This window comes from Odocoileus virginianus, chromosome 15, assembly GCF_023699985.2.
Source record: "Odocoileus virginianus isolate 20LAN1187 ecotype Illinois chromosome 15, Ovbor_1.2, whole genome shotgun sequence".
NCBI classification, from domain to species: Eukaryota; Metazoa; Chordata; class Mammalia; order Artiodactyla; family Cervidae; genus Odocoileus; species Odocoileus virginianus.
In genome coordinates, this window is record NC_069688.1 from 22,546,034 (window position 1) to 22,570,174 (window position 24,141).

The window sequence follows — 24,141 nt, forward strand, 5'->3', positions numbered from 1 at the left end:
CATTTCTAGTCCTGAAAATAAAATCAGTCTAGTCGAAGTAAATAATTATGGTCAAGGAAAAATAAGTTATTTGTAGTCAGCTTCTAGTGAAAACATTCCAAGCCCAACAAGCAATTTTGTTCCTGTGTTTACCCTAGGACTCCATTACTACACCACAGAGACATGGGTCTTCTGTGTGTCTCTATGCGGAGATTTAATTAACCATGAAGGTGCTTGATGGTGAGGAATCCTGCTTATTCATGGTGTTTTAACATCTATGAAAAGGAAATACCATGGGCTTCAGGTCTGGTCACGCAGCCATACGTTTCCATTCAGAAACAACTGGGAGGGGTGTATTCCTTAAATAAATAAACTGACTGAAAATATGTGTGGCTGCCCATGAGATAAAATGACTGGCAATTACCATTTTCGATTGATCAGAATGACTCAATATTAGAAGGACTCTTAAAACATATATATATGTATATGGCAAATGCTGAATAAATGAGAATATATCAGGCTCCTACCCTTAAGTAAAGATTTTAATCAAGAAAGATCTTAGAAAGCAGTTGAACAATCTGAAGTCATAGACTCAAGTTGACCACTTGAATGTAACTTCAAAATATGCAATATAGATTTATTCCCCCATGAAAAGTTATTTTTTGACAAGAATAGCCCCAATTTGGATTAACTAGAGGACTGGAAAAGAAAGCAGAAAAGCCACATGTGCCTCCACCAACAGTAAAATATGAAACAAAAACTATAAATGTAAAGACTAGGTTCCCAGTGCTTTCAACTTCTACAACCTATTTGAAGAAGGCACAATACCATTTTCATATGTTACCTGGCCATGTGTTACCTGGTGGTCATTTTTCCTAGTGCTAGATACATTTTCAGCTGCACAAACCAGTCACTTTTGTTTGCAGCTGTCAGTTGGTCTAAACAGACAATTCTTTAGAGATTCACTCTCTTTTGATAAGTTTATCAGATTTCCAGCCTCATTTTTCCTTTACAATTTTCTACATACTCCTCTCTCTCTTGCTTGCACATGTGATGCAATGACATTTATTGGTTGGCGAAGGTCATTCAGTGGCCTAAAACCTTTGACATCAGCAGAAAGATCAGAAGAAGAGAACAGTCCATAGTGGATTCTGCACACCTGCCAAACTTTCCTGTTGGGAATCATTCCTTCCTCGCCAACCATAAGAATAACCATCCCCTACCAGACTTCCAGTGTCCTGAAATAGTGAATCCCAAGGGTAATCAGGTGACCTAAGAAGTAACCCAATGGAGGAGTTAGGAACACACTCGGAATGATCCAGCACCTAGATTCAAGCCCTAATTTTGTCACTGCTAGATTTGCAATCCTAGGCAATTACCAACCTTCTCATATTCCTTTCCCCTGCTGTAAAAGGCATAGTAACTGTGAGGATTACATGAAAAAAATGCCTAAAAATTTCCCTGCACAATGCCCAGAATATTATAATCAACCAATAAATATTAGCTTGTCTTACTAAAAGTCAGATGCAATCATTTGAACCTCAGCAGGGAGATACTGGGAGCATGGCACATAAAAATTCTGTATTTCAACTGATATTTATTTGCTCTGGCAAGCTTTATTTTGTATGAGCGCACACACACAAAAGAGTTCTATTGATAGAGGGGCTTACTTTAAAAAAAAACAAAAGAGTAGGGAGAGCTTTAATCAAGTTGTGCTCAGGCATGGGGATATTTTTTGTTTATTTTCAGAGCAGGAGCACTGGGCTTTGGGAGTCCTGTCCTGCCGGATGTGTGAGATATTTAAAAATCAATTCCAGAAACCAAAGTGGTACACTGTTCAAGATGCATCAAGGGCCAGATTTGAGCTACATGGTCAATGTAAATAATGTAAAGGCACAAGTCACACTTCACGGTAAGTCGAACCAAATAAAAGGAGTCAGACAAGCTAATGAAACAATTAAAATTAGTGGAAAAGGACCGGTTGACAGCAAGAAGTCCATTTCTGTAGACAAACCACTTAGCTCTCAAAACATATACACATTCATATATGATGGCTACAAATGAGCTTGCGATTTTCTTCTGAAAGTATTTGAGCAGGAAATAAAATCTTTTCCCAGTGGATGAAATAACAGTCGTTTCTGCCAATCTAAGCAAGGCAGATTTAAATTTTATATGTGTCCAAGTGCTCGTTCCCCCTTAGTTAATAACCTGCATGGTGGAAACATTTCAAATGAAAGGGAGTCCACAGCCCTACAGCCCAGCTCTGAATATATCTTACCATACATGTAAACAAGCAAATCATTATGTTTCTTATTGAGATAAAGAATACAATGATAAGTGGGGACTTTTCACAAAACAAAGAGCTTCCTATTGGGAGTGTGGATAATCTTCCAGAAAACCCTGTGTTTTGGCAAATCTCACCAGATTAATCTATTAGGCATCTCCTTTCATTATCAAATTTCTGCTGCCTATCACCGTGACTGCCTTATCAAGCACCCTTTTTTCAAAAGCAGGCCCATTCCTAAGATTTCAGATGCTGGCCTTCCTCGCTCAGAAAACAGGTGCCCCTACTGTTTGCGGGCAGCAAAGTGCTCTGCACAGAAGCCTGGGAAAGGGCAGGACTATCAGACTCTGTTCTACCTGAAGGAACAGGTAACAGAAAACTGTTGACTCAATGAATAGAACTTAATTGGCACACATTAGCCAGAAGAGAGTGTTTTTCCGAATTAAAATTCTTTCAAAATTTCCCACTGACAAGAAAAGCTTAGAAAAGAAAAAACAGACTATTTTGTGATTATCCAATGGACAGCTCCAAACAAGGGAACTATTCTTTCTGGAATTCTTCCGTAAACATTTTGTTCACCCAAATTCATCCTTTAAAGTAGGTATCGAGGTTTATGACAACTTCACAAAGTTACCTATAGGGCTTAATGTTATGTTGGGAACATTGTCGATATTCAGGAGGAAACAAATTCCGTGGCTGTACAAAAGACTAATATTCCAAGTCAATTAGCATGATGTATCAGGTTTTTTGGTTTTCATTGTGTCTCCACTCGCCAGTCTGTCTTCTTTTCTTACTTAATAAAACCAGGCATGTGGTTTCTGACCAGACCTTTTGTGTGCTAGGCCAGGGTCACCCACCAACACAGGACAATGAAACCCACTGCTAACAAAAAAGCTCAGTTTCTCTGGGGATGTGCCCAAATATGCATATATAAGCACCAGATTGTTTATATTACAGGTAATATTTGTAGTCTAGATATATGTTCTACTGATATTGAAAGTTATTGGCAGATGGTCATTCAGAGGAAGACAATCATTTTATTTTGCTTAGTCAGTGCCAGGATTTCTTCAACTTCTTGTCAAATCTGTCCCCAGCAAGTTCTGGTCTTTCTAGTCTTATCCAGGCCCATCTGCATTCTCCAACAAGTAGAAAGACTTCATTCTCTACTGTGAACCGAGCTCTTAAAAACTTGGCCGGTGTGTGCTTTACTGTAATAAAATCAAGGCATTCAGGAAGGCCTCCGTACTGACAACCGGAAGATCCAGTCTGCCTGCAGCTCCCCCGCCTGCCGGCAGGATGCTCAGCACTTGGGTGCTGGCTCTCCGGGGTGGTAGGAAGCAATTGATAAGCGCATGCCTTTGCTTCCGGCCCTTTACAGCACTCGCTTTGTTTCATCTACAGATGATTAAATGGTCTACAGGGCAATTATGAACTGGAGGAAGGAACAGCCAACTCTCTCCAGGTTTCCTCAATCAGTGTGATTGAATTTCTCAAAGGCAGAGAGGCAGTAGCAGGAGGCTTTTGGGGGACTTTTCCTGGAAAATGTTCCTGCAGCTCAGAATTGAACCTTTTTCATTTAACTGCTTGCTGTTTCATTTTATTATGTGCAAATTGTGGCTTAATAGATTTACAGTCGCTATAAACTCGCAACCCTCAGGTTAGCCCAAGTGGCTAGTACTTATTAAAATGACTGATATGAACCCCAGAAAAGTGATGGCTACAAATTCTAATCAGAGGTGAGATAAACTCCATTTTAATAAATGACATGCCCACATCCTACGCTCTTCCAGTCAACGGGGTAGCGTTTTTATTGCCCCTTATAAATGATAGAAAAATATAATACATTCATTTAGAGGGAGGAGAAATAATGGGAAAGTGCTTGGGAAAAGCCGAAATAGTTCTCACGTCACAGTTGATAGGTAAAATGCTCTTCCTTAAAGATATTGGTTTGGAAATTTATACGGTAGGAAAATATGTACATAACACAAGGTTTAAAAAGTTTCATTTTTTTGAAAAAGCAGATAGATACTGGAATGAATTTCTTTCCTTCCTGCATATAAAACAGCAACAAAACATCATCCTATAGTCCAATACACTGTTTATTCTTTTTGTGCAGCATCTACATCATGGATTACCATCAACAACAGTCATAGGCAGACTCCCAGTGGTTGAGTCACTTACGTAATATGAGCGATGTTTATAAGATACGTTGAAATAATCTGTTACTCAAATGGGGCTTTGGAAAATAGATTCTTTAAAACTGTGCAACTCCTTTGAGCAACTGGCTTATAAAAGGAATAGGTGTATAGGTGTCATAATACCCCTATATGGGTCCTGAAGCACAGTAATTTGCTGCTTGACCTTGGACTCAGAGATGGCGGCTTCATTTTGGACCTTTACAACTCAGGTTTTTCATGTGTTAAATAGACCCTTATCTTCCGTGATTGGCTCATGCAATTTCAAAAATCCAAAGTTAAAAAAAAAAAAAATCCAAAATCCCAGAAAAGAGAAATAGCTTTGATAAATACATAAGGTATACCAAGGGCAAATTAACTGTAACACTTTGTCAAAAAGATGTCATCGGCTGCGTTGGACTGGTGGTCTAACCTGATTAGTTGTCAGTTGTTAAAAGCATCTACGAGGATTTGGATCAGGACACAGAAAATGTGGCCTATCAGAAGAAGGACAAAAACAATGTAGTGGGAGAAAATCTTTTACATTATGATCTAAGTTTCTAAGAAAATCACATCAGCAAAGACATATGTTCAGGATTCTGTGAAAGGATGTGGCCTTTTTAAGTGTGAGCAATCAGTGATTTAGAGACTACTGTTTGAATGCTCAAATCCAGGGCTGGGTAAGTCTGGACTACTTCATGATTAAGCAGAACAAAGTGAGTCCTAATTTTACATGACATATTGGAAATACACAAATCAGTAAACATTGAATAATAAGACTGCCATATGAAAGCTTCATCAGGATAATATAATTTCTCTTGGTATCATTTAGGCTTAAAGGAATCTTTTTGCCCTAAATTGTATAATAAAATCTATGATCAAATACTAATCTTAGGAATCTGAGTTCAAGCCACTAATTTAAATGAATTAATTTAAAATATTTAAATAATATATTTTACTACAGTGTAATTTCATTGACTAATTTATTTTTCCTGAGTGTTTTCCAAAGGAAATCAACTTAATCTATTAGAGATTGGATTAAGTAATTAGCAAATTACTCAGGCTGCCAATTATCTATTTCAACTTTTAGCAAAATCTTTACAAGGGGGAAAAGGATGTGAAATTCAAGTCGGATTGCTTCCTTTTTGAAATTAGTAAAAGACTTGAAGCAGTTGGGGGTGAAAAAAGTTAACAAATATTTTATGTCAGGCAGAGAATGTGATACCAATTTTAATAAATTTAAATTCATTACTATCTTATCTGAAGATTGGCATTCTGTAATTCATTTGGAAATAATAATATGGATACATGACATAACCCACATAAGGCAATGAAGTAATTTAAAATGTTTGGGTAAAAATATGTTAAAGAAGAAGCCAACTATATAGAGTGAGAAATACAAAAATGTTTGCTGAGAAGTTTACTTTATCCACAGTTTCTTTGAATTGTACTTAAAATCCCCAAGATGTTTTTAAAATGTGTACAAAAAGCACTTAAATATTTAAGTTAATGTCTGCATATATTATTCTTTTGTTTACAAATTTCCCATCTTCCTAAAATCAAAGGAATATATAATTATTCACTGAGTAACATCATTTGGGGGAATAAAAAAATCTCTGTATCAGATGCCCTTGAAATAACATCTGTTCAGTATAAGGTAGGTAGAAGAACAATCTTTAATTCATCCATCCACACAGCCACTTAAAGTCTAAGAATATGTAAAGTATAATGTGATTTGCTGCATTTTTGTTGTGAAACATAATATTAAAATGGTTCAGAAGCTCCCAAATGTAATTTTAAAATTGCATAGACTTCTACACTTCATTAACAAACGACAGATGTATAGATAATAAGGCTCTAGATTGGAGACTATGCTATCGAGCAGCTGTTAGAACAATGTGGAGGCCAGTTGCAAATCTCATCAATAGTTTCACCGGTTTCCACCTCTTGAATGAAAAGTGATAATGTATAGATCTCGCAGTCATTAAGAACTTTCCGTTATTCCTTTAGGATTAATTTGCACTGACCCAGAATTTTGTATTTGCTTAACACAAGCCGTGGGTTACTTTGATGTTATCTGCTTCTATAAACAGTAATATACAGTCCTCTCCTGGGCTAAAAGAGCCCTTATTCCAGTGAGAATTGACGGTATTAATCATTCTGAAGTCCAAGAGTACTGATCATAAATTGTATGTGGGGCCCTCACTAAGTACCTCCCAGGACTCTCATTTATCAGTAATTCCTCTTTTCCACCTGGATACAAATATATGAAGAGTAATTTATCTCAGAACTTGGGCTCTGTGATCTTCTTGATGTCTGAGTGACAAGAGAACCATTTTGTCAACAAATAAATATTTATTGTCCTAGCTTTTGAAATAAAGAGCTAAATTATCTGCCATTTCTAAAGCCTGATTCCCTCAAGTGGCCATAATAGAAAATGCATGTCTTTCCCTTAAGTTTCACATATATGAAACAAACCCAGATGACGGCAGATAAAAGGAATAATTTTCAACAACATTAAAAATAAAAGATAGTAGCTTTAAATCATGTTCAAGATATCAACATAGACATATTTTTTACCATACAATAAGGATAAAAATGTTAGTCTACAATTTATGGGTCTGGAAAAGGTCTGGAGAGCATTATTTTTTTTTTTAAAATGCAAACTTGCAAAGATCTGCAGAAATATTTATCTTAAACTAAAGCTGAACAAATAACTCAGCTTAAGATCAATACAAATCAAAAGAAAGCACAGAAGTAAACTTTGTTACACAGATATTATTAGCAAAGTCTTCCTCCCACATCCCCTACAAACTAGCTGCCAAATCTGAGAAGGGGCTGAGTCTGGTGTATATTTTTTAAGGGAAAATATCCTCATAAAATGTGGAGAAGATAGTCAAGGGGGACAGTAATTAGAAAGGATATTCAGATGAAAGCCTTTAATTTCAGGAAGTGTTCATTTCTTCATATGACCTCATTTGGTAGCTTTTGGAATTTTTCATCACATAAGTGAAAGAAGGCAAACTAATACACACAGACTCTAGCTCCTGAACACAGAGATATTTCTGCAACATCTCTGGTTTCATCCCAAGCATGTCTTGGATTTGTGAATTTTGAAGCTCTCCCTGTTTCACTGTGAACATTTGGCTTTGAAATTTTGCTGGGCTCCAAACTTATCAGCGTTTGAGTTTATTTTATGTTAAGCACCTTAAAAATCCAATCCTTAAAATGTCAGTAGAAACAACAAAAATATAAATAAACCATTGCAATGAGCCAAAAAGACCCAATTTAAAATGGTAAACCTAAAAAAAGTTTTGCCAGAGTGTAAACGGAAAGGATTAAACACTTTACAAACACAATCTTTTCTTTTTTCTAAAACTATAAACACCACAACTTCTTTTTCCAAACACGATAAAAAAACAAACACACAGACACACAAACAGAAACAGACTGTGGAAATACGTGATTCTCCAAATTATTCTACAAACTGCCATTTGACAGTCTCTTTTGGAAGATTAATTTAGCGTATGCAGAGTCCTGCTTTCTTTTTTTTTTGAGTCCTGCTTTCAAAGCCCAACTTCCTTGGTATTGCAGCTCCTCATTAGATGAGATCTTCTTCTCATGTTAAAATCTGTCTGAGTTTGCCATTTGTAAATTGCATTGTTTGCAGAGTTAAACACTGAACTGGTTGAGTCAAGGATACCTTAGTATTCTTGTTCCTATCTAAGGATGCCCCTCCTGTTCCAGGTTCCCTAACAGGTTGTAATCTGAACAATACAAGAGCCTTGCTAACAAAAATGTCTCCCCTAAACAGGGGTGATGGTGTTTGACATTCCATCACAAGACTCCTTTTGGATTCTTCTCTTTGACACTGCTTTTACAAAGCATAATTCCTGGGAGGTACAACACGTGCTGTTAGCATACCCAAGATGCGGGGTGAGGTAGGGAATGCAGAAGGATATTGTATGACCTCTTCAAGGATCTCTCCAGGTATAGAGGCTCCTCCCACTCCAGCCCCCTCTCCCCAGTTCCCAGACTACTGCCAGTCACTCTGCTACAGGTACGGAAACATTTCATACCACCCCTGGTCTTTCACCATGCCCTGCAAAGCTGCTTAAACTGTCACCTTCTCTCTCTTACACACACACACACACACACACACACATGTATTACAGTTTTAATGAACTTTTCATCATGCCAAGTTCTTTCATCATTCTGTGTGTGTGTGTGTGTTCGTCATTCAGTCGTGTCCGACTCTGCGATCCATGGACTGTACCCCAGTAGGCTCCTCTGTCCATCAGATTCTCCAGGCAAGCATACTGGAGTGGGATCCCTTCTCTAGGGGATCTTCCCAACCCAGGGATAATACCTGGGTCTCCTGCATTGCAAGTGGATCCTTTACCATCTGAGCCAGGGAATCACTTCCTAACTCCATCGTATAGGCTTGTTTTCTTCTCCCTGCAGTTCCTTGTTCTGTTTTTTTTTCTTTTTTTTGCTTGTTAAACTCCTATTTTGTCCTTTAAGATCCAGTTCAAATGACATTTTCCCAGTGAAATCTTTCTAAAACATTCATGTATTATTTATTCAAGAATTATTTATTGGGTACCTCCCATTTGCCAAGAAGAGCGTTTGGTGTGAGGATTTTAGTGGTAAGCAAAAATAGACAAAATTTTTGATAAGCTTAAGGTATAGTGGAGAGACAAAGTGAAAATGAAAGTCACTCAGTCGTGTCCAACTCTTTGCAACCCCATGGGCTATATGGTCCATGCAATTCTTCAGGCCAGAATACTGGAGTAGGTAGCCTTTCCCTTCTCCAGAGGATCTTCCTGACCCAGGAATCAAACTTGGGTCTCCTGCATTGCAGGTAGATTCTTTACCGAGTTATGAGGGAAGCCCAGTGGAGAGACCAATATTCAGGGAATATATACAAACAAATGAGATTCTGTACCTGTGTTAGTGCTGTGGGAGAGTTTTTCATTGCCATGATCATTGTGATAACATTTAACCTATTGAAGAGGTCAAGGAAGACTTTTCTGAAGAGGTAGTGTTTGTGTGGAGAGTTGAAGGATGGATTCAATTTAGCAAGTAAGGAGGAGGGGATTAGAGTGTTCTAGGCTGAGGGAATAGCCTGTACAAAGGTTGGGATGGGAGGGGTTACAGCAAAAAAAGAGAGTAGAAATAAGCCAGAATTGAATTATGCAATGATTCCTTAGTTGAATCATTAAAAGTGCACAAAATAAAAGAAAAAGATAGGTATACTAAACTCACAAAAATTAAAATCTTTTGCATTTCAAAAGACACCATCAAAAAAGTGAAAAGATAACCCACAGAATGGAAGAAAATAGTTGCAAGTCATGTATCTGATGAATGGCTTGTATCTAGAATATACAAAAACCTCTTACAACTCAATAACAAAAATACAATCCAATAAAAGCAGGCAAACAATTTGATCAAACATTTCTCCAAAGAAGTTATACAAATATTCAACAAACATATGAAAAGATGCTAAATTTCATTAGCTGTTGTTGTTCAGTCACTCAGCCATGTATAACTCTTTGCGACCCTATGAACCACAGCACGCCAGCCTTACCTGCCCTTCAGCATCTCCAGGAGTTTGCTCAAACTCATGTCCATCAAGTCAGTAATGCCATCCAATCGTCTGATCCTCTATCATCCCCTTATCCTCCTGTCTTCAATCTTTCCCAGCACCAGGGTCTTTCTAAATGAGTCAATTCTTTGCATCAGGTGGCCAAAGTATTGGAGTTTCAGCTTCAGCATCAGTCCTTCCAATGAATATTCAGGACTGATCTTTAGGATGGACTGGTTAGATCTCCTTGCAGTCCAAGGGATTCTCAAGAGTCTTCTCCAACACTACAGTTCAAAAGCATCAATTCTTTGGTCCTCAGCTTCCTTTATAGTCCAGCTCTCACATCCATACATGACTACTGGAAAAACCATAGCTTTTACTAGACAGACCTTTGTTGGCAAAGTAATATCTCTGCTTTTTCATATGCTGTCATATTAAAAAGGTTGATCATAGCTTTTCTTCCAGGGAGCAAGCATCTTTTAATTTCATGGCTGCAGTCACCATCTGCAGTGATTTTGGAGTCCATGAAAATAAACTCTGTCACTGTTTCCACTGTTTCCCCATCTATTTGCCATGAAGTGTTGGGACTGGATCTTTGTCATGATCTTTGTTTTTTGAATGTTATTAGGAAAATACAACCTAAAATTATGATAAGATGCCACTTCATACCCACAGAGATGGCTATAATAGGTAGATAGAAGTAAACTTTGACAAGAATGTGGAAAACTGTAACCTACATGGCTGGACGGAATATATGAAACTGTGGAAATGGTGGAGGTATTGGAAAACAGTTTTTTATTAAAAAAAAATAGACATCATATGATCTAGCAGTTCCTCTTCTAGATATCTATCCAAGAGCAGCAAAAGATGTATGTCCATCCAAAGATTGTGCATGAATGTCCATGGCAGCATTATTCATGACACCCCTAAAATAGTGACAACCCGAATGTCCATCAGCTGAGGAATGGATAAATAAAATGTGGTCTACCCATACAACAGAATACTATTGTACAATAAAAAGAAATGAAGTACTAAAACATGCTTGCAACATGGATGACCTTCAAGAACATAATACTCAGAGAAAGAAGCCAGTCATAGAAGGATGCTTATTATGTGATTATACTTACATAAAACATCCAGAAAACGCAAGGATGCAGTTGGGGTTTTTGGACCAACGAATAACTGGATATGGATTCTAGGTTTCCCTGTAGGGTGATGGAAATGTTCTCTATTTAGATTGAGATGATGTTTGTGAAACTCTAAATATATCACAATTTTTTCAACTGTACACTTAAAACAGGTGAAGAGTAACTTTTATGGTATGTAGATTATATTTCAATAAAGTCATCCAGAAAAATCAAAAGCCTGCATGGCTGGAACCCATATTGTGAAGAAGACATGGGGGACACCAGAGCAGGGTGATGTGGGGTCTTGGAGGCTGCCATATTAAGATGCTTTGTTCTTATTCTCAAAGGAGTAGAAGACTATAAAATGATTTTAATCAGGGATGTGATGATGATGTAATTAGATTTGCCTTTTGAAGAACTCTATGGTTAAAGCACACAAAAATCTTGGAGTTAAAGACACACCAGGTAGATTGTGTATGTGTTTGTGTGTGTGTGTGTGTACATACTCACCAAGTCAATATTTCTAATTTCAGAACTACCATATTCAGTAGTGACTTACTCATTTGTCTACCTTTATCTATCCATTTCAGTCCTGAATATTCATTGGAAGGACTGATGCTGAAGCTGAAACTCTAATACTTTGGCTACCTGATGCGAAAAACTGACCCACTGGAAAAGACCCTAATGCTGGGAAAGATTGAAGGCAGGAGGAGAAGCAGACGAGATGATGAGATGGTTGAATGGCATCACTGACTTGACAGACACGAGTTTGAGCAAGCTCCAGGAGTTGCTGTTGGACAGGGAAACCTGGCATGCTGCAGGCCAAGGGTCACAAAGAGTTGGACATGACTGAGCAACTGAACTGACTGATCTGTCCTTTTATCCTTTCTTCCTGCAGCTCTGGAAGATGGGAATGATGTCTTATTTAATCTTGTATTCCAGTACCCAGCCCTTGTCTGGCATCCAACAGGCTCTCAATCATTATATGATGAATGATGTTCAAGGACCACTGGAACACAAAGAAACCTCAGCTTGACTGCTCTGCTGATTTGATAGACTGCTTGTCTTCTGCCCAATTTGGTAGTTTTATAACTGGAATAACAGATCTCTAGTCAGAAGACTCTACATCAGTGCCATGCTTCCCACTCTGCCCTAAACTCTTTTGGAATCAATATTTTAGGCACATAAAAGTAAGCAAACTGTAATAACGTTCTCTGTGAGCCTATTGCAGTTGTTCAAATATTGGCAACAAAATTCTAACTTAGGTATTTTCCAAATTTTGTGTACTCTCAGCCTGTAGTCTTGAAAGCCTGTTTCCACAGGCTGAATGTGATTTGTTAGACTGAATAAAATTGGTAAAATTGATTATGCTACCTGAAACTGATGTCTAAAGATATCTATATCTATATCTATATATACCTATATATATATCTATATATATATGCTAAGTCACTTCAGTTCTGTCCAACTCTTTGTGATCTCATGAACTGTAATCCACCAGGCTCCTCTGTCCATGGGATTCTCCAGGCAAGAATACTGATATGGGTTGCCATCCCCTCTTCCAGAGGATCTTCCAGACCCAAGGACTGAACCCACGACTCTTGTCTCCCGCACTGACAGACAGGTTCTTTACTGCTGATCCACCAGAGGAGCCCATATGAATTATAGTGTACAATCAACTATATGAAGTGAAGTGAAAGTTGCTCAGTTATGTCTGACTCTTTGTGACCCCATGGAATATATAGTCCATGGAATTCTCCAGGCCAGAATGCTGGAGTGGGTAGCTGTTCTCTTCTCCAGGGATAGAACCCAGGTCTCCTGCATTGCAGGTGGATTCTTTACCAGTTGAGCCACAAGGGAAGCCCCAAGAATACTGGAGTGGGTAGCCTATCCCTTCTCCAGTGGATCTTCCTGACCCTATAAGCCTCTCAAAAAGAAGGCTTTCCTGTCATATTATTCATACACACACACATACACACATGAATATGTGTGTGTGTGTATATGTATATACAAATAATAGGACCGGAAAGCCTCTTCTTTGAGAGGCTTATATAATTGATTGTACACTACAATTCTTTTTAAAGGAAAGAAGGGAATGAGATGGACAGAAACTCATACCATAGAATAAGGAAAAACAAAGCAATTCCCACCCCATACCCTAGAGATAGTTCACGTTCAGCCCCATCATCTCCATTTCACATATACATGTGGTGTTTTGAAAGAGAACTCAAGTCCAGAATTAGGAGCATGAGACCCTGAATGATCTAACACAAAAAATAAAGACCCTATTCTCTTGTATGAAGAGTCATAAACAAAGGTAAAAACAAAAACAGCAAAATATTTTGGAAAACTAACTGGCTAGAATTATCTCCTACCATTTTACTTATTTAAAAGTCAATTTCATATGATTTGAAAAAATTTAAGGAAATTATGCAAAAGAAAACATGGAGCATTAAGTGAATCTCATAGCACATTTCTATATATTCTTTTCACTATTTTGATAGAACCTCTGTTGAATCTGTACTCTTGGAACTGCAGACTTGGGGTTCAGTGTAACATGTATTACCTAGGTAAGTTACTGGTTGCCGTACAGCTTTTCCTCCACACACAATTCATGACCTTTGGGGCACAGAAAGCCAGAGAGGCACTGAAAAAGAATTTGTCCAGCAACCATTTCAATCAAATGTTCTGTTTAATTTTTTAACAGTTCAAATTGACTGGTTATCTAAATTGGCTGTTTCTGCATTCATATCTAGGGAGGAACCACTGGTGAATGTTTGGATGTGCTGTAATTGACTGGGCTAAAATCTTTATTGCTTTAACCACTTTTTAAATCACTTTATTACATTTTGGAGAACTTTCTCCAATTTGCTTTTCTCATCGAGCTCAACCTTCAAAGATTGCCTAGTGTTTTAAGGTTTAGATGTTTTTGAGTAATTCGAAAGAAAAAGAGGCAAAAGAGGTAAAAATGTTTCTTTCATTTTGCTATCTGTCAAAAATAAAAGCAGATTTCTCTCAGACTAGACCCCACCCACAAATCAACTTTGAGAAGCATCAAACAGTAATGTAATTTCAAAAGAAAATTTCTTAGAAAATAACATAAGCCGTTATGATTGTACTGCTAAACAATTTGGAATCTATCTGTAGCATAGAGCTTTTATAAAGTCCAGGTGCTGATTTAAACATTTTAACTTTAATAATTTAGACTACAGGAATGATATAAACCATCTGTATCTTCCTGGTTGTAAGCAGTGAATTTCCTTCTCACAGTTGGACCGCACTTACATTCTATAAGCCAAGGGGGCAGCTAACCTCTCCTTGTATGGTAGCCATCTTTTGTAATAGAATCTGAAATAAGAGTATGTTGTGCATAGTTGTGTTATATGGTCTGAAGCTTAAATAAATCTGTTTTGAACAATACTTAAACATTGCTGTGCAGTTTAAACTTAAGTTGTTGCAGTTTAGAAGTCAGGAAGATTTTATGAAGACCTCATATTTTGGACTACAAAGACTTAGAACTTTGCATTAGTTATAAAAGTTTACATTTTAGCCATCCAGAGTAAAAATAAAATCCATTAACAGGTGTTGAGAATGGTCTACCAAAAGTTGTCACTATCTCAGGCCATTTGGGGAGGCACACTTAAGCACACTTCTTAATAAATGCTCAAAGGTGCCATCAGAGGTGACATGACGGGTCATGAATCTTCCCTGAGCCAGCAATTAACAGAGCTAGCACTTCAGACATCTCATAAATAATCAGGAAGAGAGTTAAAGGCAAGGCAGAAGGGTACTCACGTCTGCATCCTGAGACCACCTTCAGCAAGTGGGAGATGAGTCGAGTAGAACAGGATAATGCTTATCAGGATGCACTCAAGTATAGTGGAGAGTAGCTTAAAAGAGGAATGACCAGTATCAGCAAACGGAGCAAGGGTGCCGAGTCAGCGTGCAGAATCGGTAGTAAGGCAAGAGTCACCAAGAATGGGGAGACATCACAGGAGAGAGGGGTAGCACTTGATGTCATGCTCAGAGATCTTAAGGCAACATCAGGGTCTCACCTCCCAACATACCAGATGTCTTGGTGCACTTAGCCAGCAGGTTCTCTTCCTAGGAGGTACTTAGGGACTTGTCCTTGGGGTCAGGTGACACCACGCGACAAGCAGCCACTCTGCAACGCTGAGATTTGTGAGCTTCTGTCCTCCTTGTACTCATGCAGCTTGCACCTTTCTATGCCAGACACAGCAGTTTCAGGCAGGTAAAAACATGACTGTTAAATAAAAGGAAATGTCTATTAGAAAGAACAATTCAGTGACTTTACACAATGCTGAGTTCTGGGTTAATTTCAACATGTCAGGGAAAAAAAAATGACCTAGCCACGCATGATAAAACAACTTTGACAGTTCAATGAAGGTCTAGTGTGTAGCGACTGGCAGCAACCCGATCATGGTCAGCTGCGTGAAGGGGGAGCCAGGTGCTCCTTTGCTCCAGAAGAGGCATGGATGTCCACACGATAGTCACTACTGCCCAAATCCCCCAGCAGAATACAAGACCATGAGCATGACCTGTATGGTGAAGGCACACTAGTCAGTATAGAGGAATCAAGCCACTTAAGAGCCATGTGATATCATCACTATACATGTATGTTCACACATATGTATATATACACATATACGGAATGGGTATATGCACACACTTTTAATGATTCTGTAATTAGAAAATACATGATAAACACAAGGAACTGTATTAAATACTTTGTAATAATCTATAATGAAAAAGAATCTAAGAAAGAATATCTGTTTATATATATATATATATATATCTGAATTACTTTGCTGTACACCTGACACATATTATAAATCAACCATACTTCAATTAAAAAATAAAATGAAGATATACGATAGAAATAAAATTAAAACCACTAATACCCTTCCAGCTCTGAAATTGTTGCAGAGTGGAGAATATATTTATCCTTTGAAAAAGAAATCCTGAAACTTTAAGAAAAAAAACACAGCTCAGTTCACCAAACATTTTTTATTGAGTACCTACTATGTACAGGCGAGGTGTTACAAAACAATTCACAAAACATAGGTCTGGCCAGAAGCTAGTGGGCTTCACCAGAATCTAGTGAGAAATACTTGTATAAATAACTAACTAAAATATATGAAAGATGGTGAGATGCTTCTAGTAGAGGTGCTTGCAATAGTAAGGTACTGTGGCAGATGGGTTTATTCTACATTATTTTTGTAAAACATCCATGACGTACTGTCTCACGTGTGTCACTGTTGTGCCTAATGCTTAACGCCATAGTGGAAATAACGGAAGTTGTCCAGTTCAGGTCAATTCAGTCACTGTGGGTTGGAACATAGACACTTTAGGGTGAGTAATTGACTTAGGGTCCAGGGTCAGTTATTGGAAAGGTCAGACTTCATGTAGAACTTTCTCCTCTCTCAAGGACACTCAGAAGGCTGTCTGAGTGTGGGGGGTGGTATCTGGTTGTCCGAATGCTGCCTCTTTTCTCTCAGGTCTCTGCTGCCGTGTCGCCTCCCCTGTGATCTACGGCCCTGGTCCCTGTCCTGCAGTGTCTGCAGCGGCTGTACCCCGCTTTGTCTGCTGTGGGGAGTGCCAGAATCTCCTGCCGTCTGAGCCCTAGGTTCCGGAGGTGTGAGTCCTCTGTACCTTCTTTACCTCACCCAGCACTTAAGAATACCCCACCTGTGGAATCTCCCCAAAACTAGGAAGTCTAGGAAATCGGGGATGGAGGTTGTTATGGAGGTTGAGCTGTTTCTCACCCTGCATATTTCATGCTGCCATATTTTTATTTCTCTCACAATCATCCCATACAAAAGTTGGAAATACTGTGAGGCTGCCTCCTCCCAGAATCCCAAGTGGGAAACCTGGTCAGGCTCCTCTGCTCTCAGCATCCTTATCTGGATCTCCATCTTGGAGCATTTTTTGCCCTTTGTAGGAAACAACCCAGAGGTGTCAAGGAACATGTTAGGTCACTGTCAGGGTTTCCTTTCCCTCCAGCCTCCTCCATCCATACTTGGAAAGGATGAGAAAATGACATTGCTCCCCCTGTGCTCTCCAGCACACTGGTTTAAAGACCATTTTTTGAAGTTTAAAGGAAGTGTTTGGAACTCAGGAAGAACTTTTACTCTAAAAAGCCACGCTCTTGCAAATCAGAAGATCTTTGATTTCAAACTCGGGCACCTGGTTATTGTCTAGAATAGACTTTGTATTTTCAATTGCATTCATTCTCCCTAGAAGCAGTTAATGGATGTCCTAGGTGGGAAACTGCAGAGTCTAGTACCTTCTTCCCTGTGATTGGATTGCTATCATCTTTCACTGTCTTAATTATTTTACAACTCAGCAAGTTGTAGAAAACTGATGCAATGTAAATCATTCTTGTTAAACAAAATGCAAGTAAGATTTGTCTGGTGGAGACACAACCAATTAATGCCTACTGACCACTTTGCATCCATTAGCAAATTCACTTCAGTATCTGTAATAGCATAGTATGAGGGTGAATATTAATTCTCCTTTGTGCAAGTTACAACAGCTAAACATTTTCCTTATTAATTACTGAGTTTAAGAATCTTTGTTATGCATTTATATTTATCTCATTTTATATTTGTATGAGAATTATTTTACCTTTTAAACATTCATTCTTTAACTGCTAAGGGGTTTAATATTTAAAGAAACTCATCAAATTGCCCAAGTTAGACTGGTGGCCCAGATGTTAAAGAATCTGCTTGCAATGCAGAAGACCCAGATTCAATCACTGGATTGAGAAGATCCCCTGGAGAAGAAAATGGTGGCCGACTCCAGTATACTTGCCTGGAGAATTCCATGGACAGAGGAGCCTGGTGGGCTACAGTCCATGGGGTTGCAGAGAGTTGGACACAACTGAGCAACTTTCACTACTACACTACTAGACAAGTAGTAACTAATAGAAGCAAAATTTGAACTTACATGTTTGATTCTAAATCCAAGCTCCTAAATGCTGTATTGCTCAATGACTAAAACATAAAGAAATCTGAAAAATATCTTAAAGGTTCCTATTCAGGTGCTTGAAAAATAAGAATTCCAGAAGTTTCACATGATTAATTTTCTTTACTATATTTGTTAACTACATTTGTTACTACATTTGCCCACTGAGAGATAATCTACTTTGTGCCTCTGATGAGAGATAATCTATTTTTTCTGCACTGCAATTTTCAAGGAAAAAAAAAATTTGTGAAACAACTTTCAATTTTATAAAAAGCAACCCACCTACCAGGTCAGAGGATTGAAAGGGAAAAAAAAAACTATGGCATTTCTGGACATATATAGACTTCTCAAAGTACATTTTTAATGTACAAAGTACTATGCACTGTGGGAAAAACTATGAGTCATACCTAAGAAGAAATATCTCCAATTTTTATGCCACATAATTAAATACTCCATAAAGAGATGAGGGAAAATAAAAGTAACATAAGGATAACTTAAAATTTTCTCTGTAGAGAGTTTGGCTAATATCATCTCAAATTTATTTTTGAGTAAAAATTCCTAAATATCTTAAAAAGCATTCCTCAAAACATCACCTACATCCAGATATAGAACAAAGAATCCTTTTAGAAGATCAGAGCAACATTTTAGCCGTGTCATTTGTCATCATTTCATAGTGCAACAAATATCACATTCATTCAACCACATTTGAAATAGATCCCCTTTTCTTAAAAAAATTCACAGTTGTATGTTTCAAAAGTGTTGAATTTTGCTAAACAAGCCTAACCACCTGTGTCAACTAATATTTTTAAATAAATTTTGAAAAATTCAAAGGGACAATACATACATACCTCCAAAAAAGAAAAAAAAAAGGTTAGTGCTAGAAAAGCTTTTTTCCAAAAAGAATTGTATGATCTTCATCTTAGGAATTATTTGAAGAAAAAAAAAAAAAAAGAAGAAATGAATGCAGTTCTCTTGATTTTGGGTATACGATTGAATAACTTTAGAGAAATCTAAAGGAATAACTTTAGAGGAATGTACTATTCCATGGTTGTTTTCTTTTTTCAGTCTAATAGGAGAGGAAGGACATATTGTAATGGACACTGGTGATTGTGATTGCCTCATACACATTCTTCTTATCTAAGAGAACTCTAATCTAGGTTTTATTCAGGTAGTAAGTGGAGTCCCTTGATCTCAAAGTATACCCTCCTCAGTCCTAGGGGGGAAAAGGTATGAGTGGTTTAAGCAACACTGGTATAATGAGGTGGAGCCACATATGCCCCCTAGCCAGTTCAGGTGTGAGCGGGAAATTCAGCTTCATCAAAGAGATATAATAAAGATTCTGTTGGGGCTAAAAATTAGACCTCGGTTTAACAGCTTTTTGTTCTTATCCATTATTTCCTTGATTGGAATACTAGAATAAGGTCACAATGACTAGAGCTGTAGCAGCCATTTTATGACCATAAAGCAAAAAGCCAACACCAAACCTGATGATATTACTGAGCTCTCACACCAAATGTGGGATTGCCCATCCACGTCCTGACATTTGATGTGAGTTAATTCAATGTTTTTATTGCTTAAATTGCTCTTAGTTGGGTGTTTTTATTGCTTTTGCTGAAAGCATTCCTAATAAGCTCTACTTTTAATTTCCTAACATGTTTGCTTTTAATTTTCATGGCCAATTTTTCAATAGAGTAAGTTTGTTGTGTTGGGTCTTTGGTATCATTGTTCATATCCTGCTGAGTAAAACCATTCTGTACTGTGAATAGAAATAGAAATGCTAAGGGGATGGTACAGATTGTTGCCATTTGCTTGCTCTTCAAGGCCAGGCCCAAGGTGAACTTTACATCTAATGATCTCTTCCGGCTGCTCAGAGGGAATCTTAGCAACAAGGACCATGATCACTTTCATAGCTGGGGAATTTGGCTTCACTGGGGAGAGAGACTTCTGTGTTGCTTCCAGTTCCAACAAGTCCACACTGCTTAGCAGAGGTGAACACTTAATGCCAAAAACACCAACAAAGGAAGACAAACTTTCCTATAGCCATCCACTTGGAATACATTTTTAATTTCTCCCTTTCTGTTTTGGACAAAGTAGCCAACCTTGTGACTGCTAGAATCAACCAAAATTCTCAAAGGTGTTCAACTGCTGGTTCATCCCTCACTTCAAATACCTCAGAACAATGGATTAATGCCTTTGGCAGAATTTGAAGACTCTTCCCTGGTATAATCATAACACACTTTTGAATGTGCTCTGAGCTGGAGCTTGAGGAGAATATGGAAAATATTCCACTAGAGAAGAACATGGGAAGTAAGAATCCATTGTGTATCTATGTCTTGACTTTACTATTTCATATTGAGGAATTCAACGGGACTTGAGTAGGTATATGATATATTGTTCTTTCCACCCTCCTGCTTAGAGACTTTTCTATTGTGAAACAACATTGCAATTTTATGAAGATCCTCAGGAGAAAAGCAAACTCATTTTAAGAAATAGAGAAAAACAATCTCTAAGGAAAAAAAGCAGTGGAAGACCATGAGGAACTATGATAATTCCAGGAATTTGGAAAACGTTAACTTTTGCATTTGATGTATTACTGAGATTAGAAGATCTTCAGTTTCAAACCTGTTGAGTAACTCTTTCTATCATTAGCCAATAAACATCTTCATCACATTTTTGTGATGCATTCCCAGGGTTATAGAGTTTCTCTTTGAGTTTTTTCCCAAGGCTCTACTGCCTAAGGAAGGAAGGATTAATGCCCTTAGCCATCAGCAAAAAAGTTATGGGTAGAGGGAAAATACACAATTGAAGACCTGAACACTTAATTACACATGGAGGTATTAAGAGAAAGATACTTTGAGCTAGCAAGCCATGGGACAACGGATCAGCAGTTTTAGAATCTATTTCTGACTCTGTCATTGACTCAGAAGACTGGGAAAGTCCAATGTATCTGTTTTTCAGAACTGTATTGCATCATGGCAATCCTCATAGACTTGGTATAAATGATGTTTACGGAGCATCCAGACTCTAGGGACTTGTCATCAGAGCAGCAAGTATATAGATAAGTGGGAAGAACATAATATGAAATCAAACAATTACCCAAAAGCATTAACAAAGACATACATAGGAAAGAAGGAATATGCTCTGATGCTGGAAATCTTCATTTTAAGGCTCCTGCAATGGTTTTATTTTCCCTGAGAGTCTGTGCATATAGAAAGGGGGTAAGGTTTATGGAATATCATTTCCATGTGCCCAGAACTTAATACACTTTGTTTGCTCTGAAGCCCACGGTAAACAGTGTCTCTGTTCTGCAAATGGAAAGCTGTACATGGCTTTGCCTAGAAACCTTGCTGAAGCTCCTAGTGTGAGTGGTTCTCAAGCCTGTACTTAATGCCTTTTACTTCATGGACCTAAAAGTATTTCCCAAAGGTGAATGTTATTGCCAACCAGTTAACACTGCTTTCCTATTTTCCCTTCCTTAGTTCAACTTTATCTCTTAAATTCCTGTGTTAGAGCTGGAAATATGGGGATTCCAAGACTCCTTAAGATTCAACTGTGCACAGTTTAGGTGATCAGATAGTCTCATGAATACAAAAAGCCTCTCATAAGGTGAGGGAGGTCCTCTGGCAGAGGTAATTCAGACAGGGGACAGCTCAAGGACCTGGGTTTCTTGCTCTGTTCAGCTGTCTCTGAAAGAATTTGTCTCCTTAGCACGTGGTCTGTGAATGACAGGCCTTCCCTCTTCTTTCTCTGCTCCTTTTCCTTATAATTTAGTAGCAGAGTTTACTATCACCTCTGCCAAAATTAAACTTGGGATCAGCTGGACTCTTTGGCAAAGCACTGCAAAATCTTTTGCTTCTACAGCTTCTCTGAATGTTTGTTCTACTGTTTCTTGATGATGAGTCTGCCCTTTCACACACGAACCCTAGCTCTCCTCCCGCAGATTCTTTACCAGCTGAGCCACCGGGAAGCCACAAGACCAAATACAATCTGGAGCAAACTTTGGAACACTGTGCCAGTCAGCATCCAACCAGAGAAGCAGATCCAATAGGAGATAATACACAAGACACATACCACAAGGAGGGCTTCCCAGGTGGCACCAGTGGTAAAGAACCCCACCTGCCGAAGTAGGAGATGTAAGAGATGGGGGTTCGATTCCTGGGTCAGGAAGATCCCCTGGAGGAGAGCGTGGCAACTCAATTCAATATTCTTGCCAAGAAAGTCCCATGGACAGAGGAGCCTGGTGAGCTACAGTCCACAGGGTCACAAACAGTTGGACATGACTGAAGCGATTTAGCCTGCACACACGAACATACCACAAGGCATTGGCTTAGGTTCTGGTGAAGGCTGACTCAGGACTGTCAGAAAGGGAAGGAACTCACTGCATAGGCTGACATTGCTGTTCAAAGGTGGAATTTCTTCCTCATTAGCTCTTCTCTTAAGGTCTTTCAGCTGCTCAATCTGGCCCACTCGGATTATTTCAGGTAATCTCCCTTGAAGTCAACTAATTATGGGCTTTAGTCCCATCCTTGGGTTAGGAAGATCTCCTGAGAAGGAATTGGCAACCCACTCCAGTATTCTTGGCTGGTAAATCCCATGAACAGAGGAGCCTGACAGGCTTCAGTATATGGGGCTGCAAAGAGTTGGACATGACTTAGCAACTAAGCATACACACACACAAAATACCTCACTGCAATACCTAGTGTAGTGTTGATTGTATAACTGGAGACTGTAGCCCAGCTACGTTGTCCTGTCAAAAGGCCACTGCAGACATGGAGTATTAAGTTGTATCAAGTTTTCAAAAGCCAAAGGATGCATGAAAGCAGGTGGGAGGAAGTGGGGTCTGGGGTGGATGGCCAAGGTAAGGGAAATGGTACCATGTCAGAACTGTCCAAAGCAGGCCTGTATTCTACCTGCCTCCCACCAGCTGCACTGGGTGGTGGGGCTCTCATTCCACACCCGTCAGATCTCTGTATTTACAGCACTGTATTTACATATCACAGTGATACATGATATTTGTAAGAGATTTATGATGGCTCAGGCAGTAAAGAATCTGCCTGCAATGCAGGAGACCCAGGTTCGATCCCTGGGTTGGGAAGATCCCCTGGAGGACATGGCAACCCACTCCAGCATTCTTGCCTGGAAAATTCCATGGAGAGAGGATCCTGGTGAGCTACAGTCCATAGGATCGCAGAGTCTGACCCAACTGAGCAACTAACAGTATAATTATAAACTAATTCTGGCTCTTTGATGACATGACAGGAAACTAGAAGAGTCCGCTTCAAGTTAAATATGAGGCCAAACAGCAGCAGAAGACACATTTGTTCTACAAAGTAGATACAGAATCTAAAAAAAAAAATATGCAAAAATACTAGCTCTCATTGACCCCCAAATATTTTTTTCTTTACTGAGCTTCTTTTCTATTGCATTTCAAAATGCTTAGCCCGGCAGTCAAATCCTTCTATTAATTAACATTACTTTTCCTCTTCTGTCTGGTTTTACTGATATGTTGCATCTGTCATCCACATCTTACTTCTTTTGAGCTTTAAGAATGTTGTATCCACTTTGGGGTAAGGAGTGTCTCAGGAGAATTATGGACTTGAACTATGGACTCAGGAGATGAGGATGATAGTCGTGGTGGAGCCATGAATTACGCCATTATCTCAAAGAAACTAATACAAATAGTACATTGATTTTCAAATAGTCCACTCAGACTGCTAAAAATAAATACACTTTTAAAGTTTTTGCTAGAATTATACTACTTCTCAGGAAAAAGACTGGTTGGAGAAGCCAAAGGTTATAATATTTGACAGTTTTAAGTAATGGGGAAAAAATAACCAAATGAAAGAGTGAAGAATGAGTGAAGATACATGTGACACAAGTGTTGGAGAGAATGTGGAGAAAAGGAAACCCTTATGCACTATTGGTAGGAATGTAAACTGGTTCAGCCACTATGGAGAAAGTATGAAGAGTCCTCGAAAAATTAAAAATAACACTGTCACATGA

At 38.5% G+C, this 24,141-nt stretch overlaps 1 protein-coding gene across 2 annotated transcripts in view; it reads right to left on the reverse strand.

Annotated features, from left to right (window-relative positions):
• EYA1 (EYA transcriptional coactivator and phosphatase 1) overlaps positions 1-24,141 on the reverse strand; it is a 471,064-nt gene that overhangs the window by 414,150 nt on the left and 32,773 nt on the right. Inside the window, exons 2-3 of one of the 2 annotated variants that reach the window (XM_070477143.1) lie at positions 15,219-15,415; positions 14,947-15,041 (exon numbers count right to left, since the gene is read on the reverse strand). The gene's annotated coding sequence lies outside the window, so the exon portion shown is untranslated. Of the gene's footprint in view, positions 1-14,946; positions 15,416-24,141 lie in introns of both variants that reach the window. The other variant, XM_070477142.1, reaches the window with a different exon arrangement.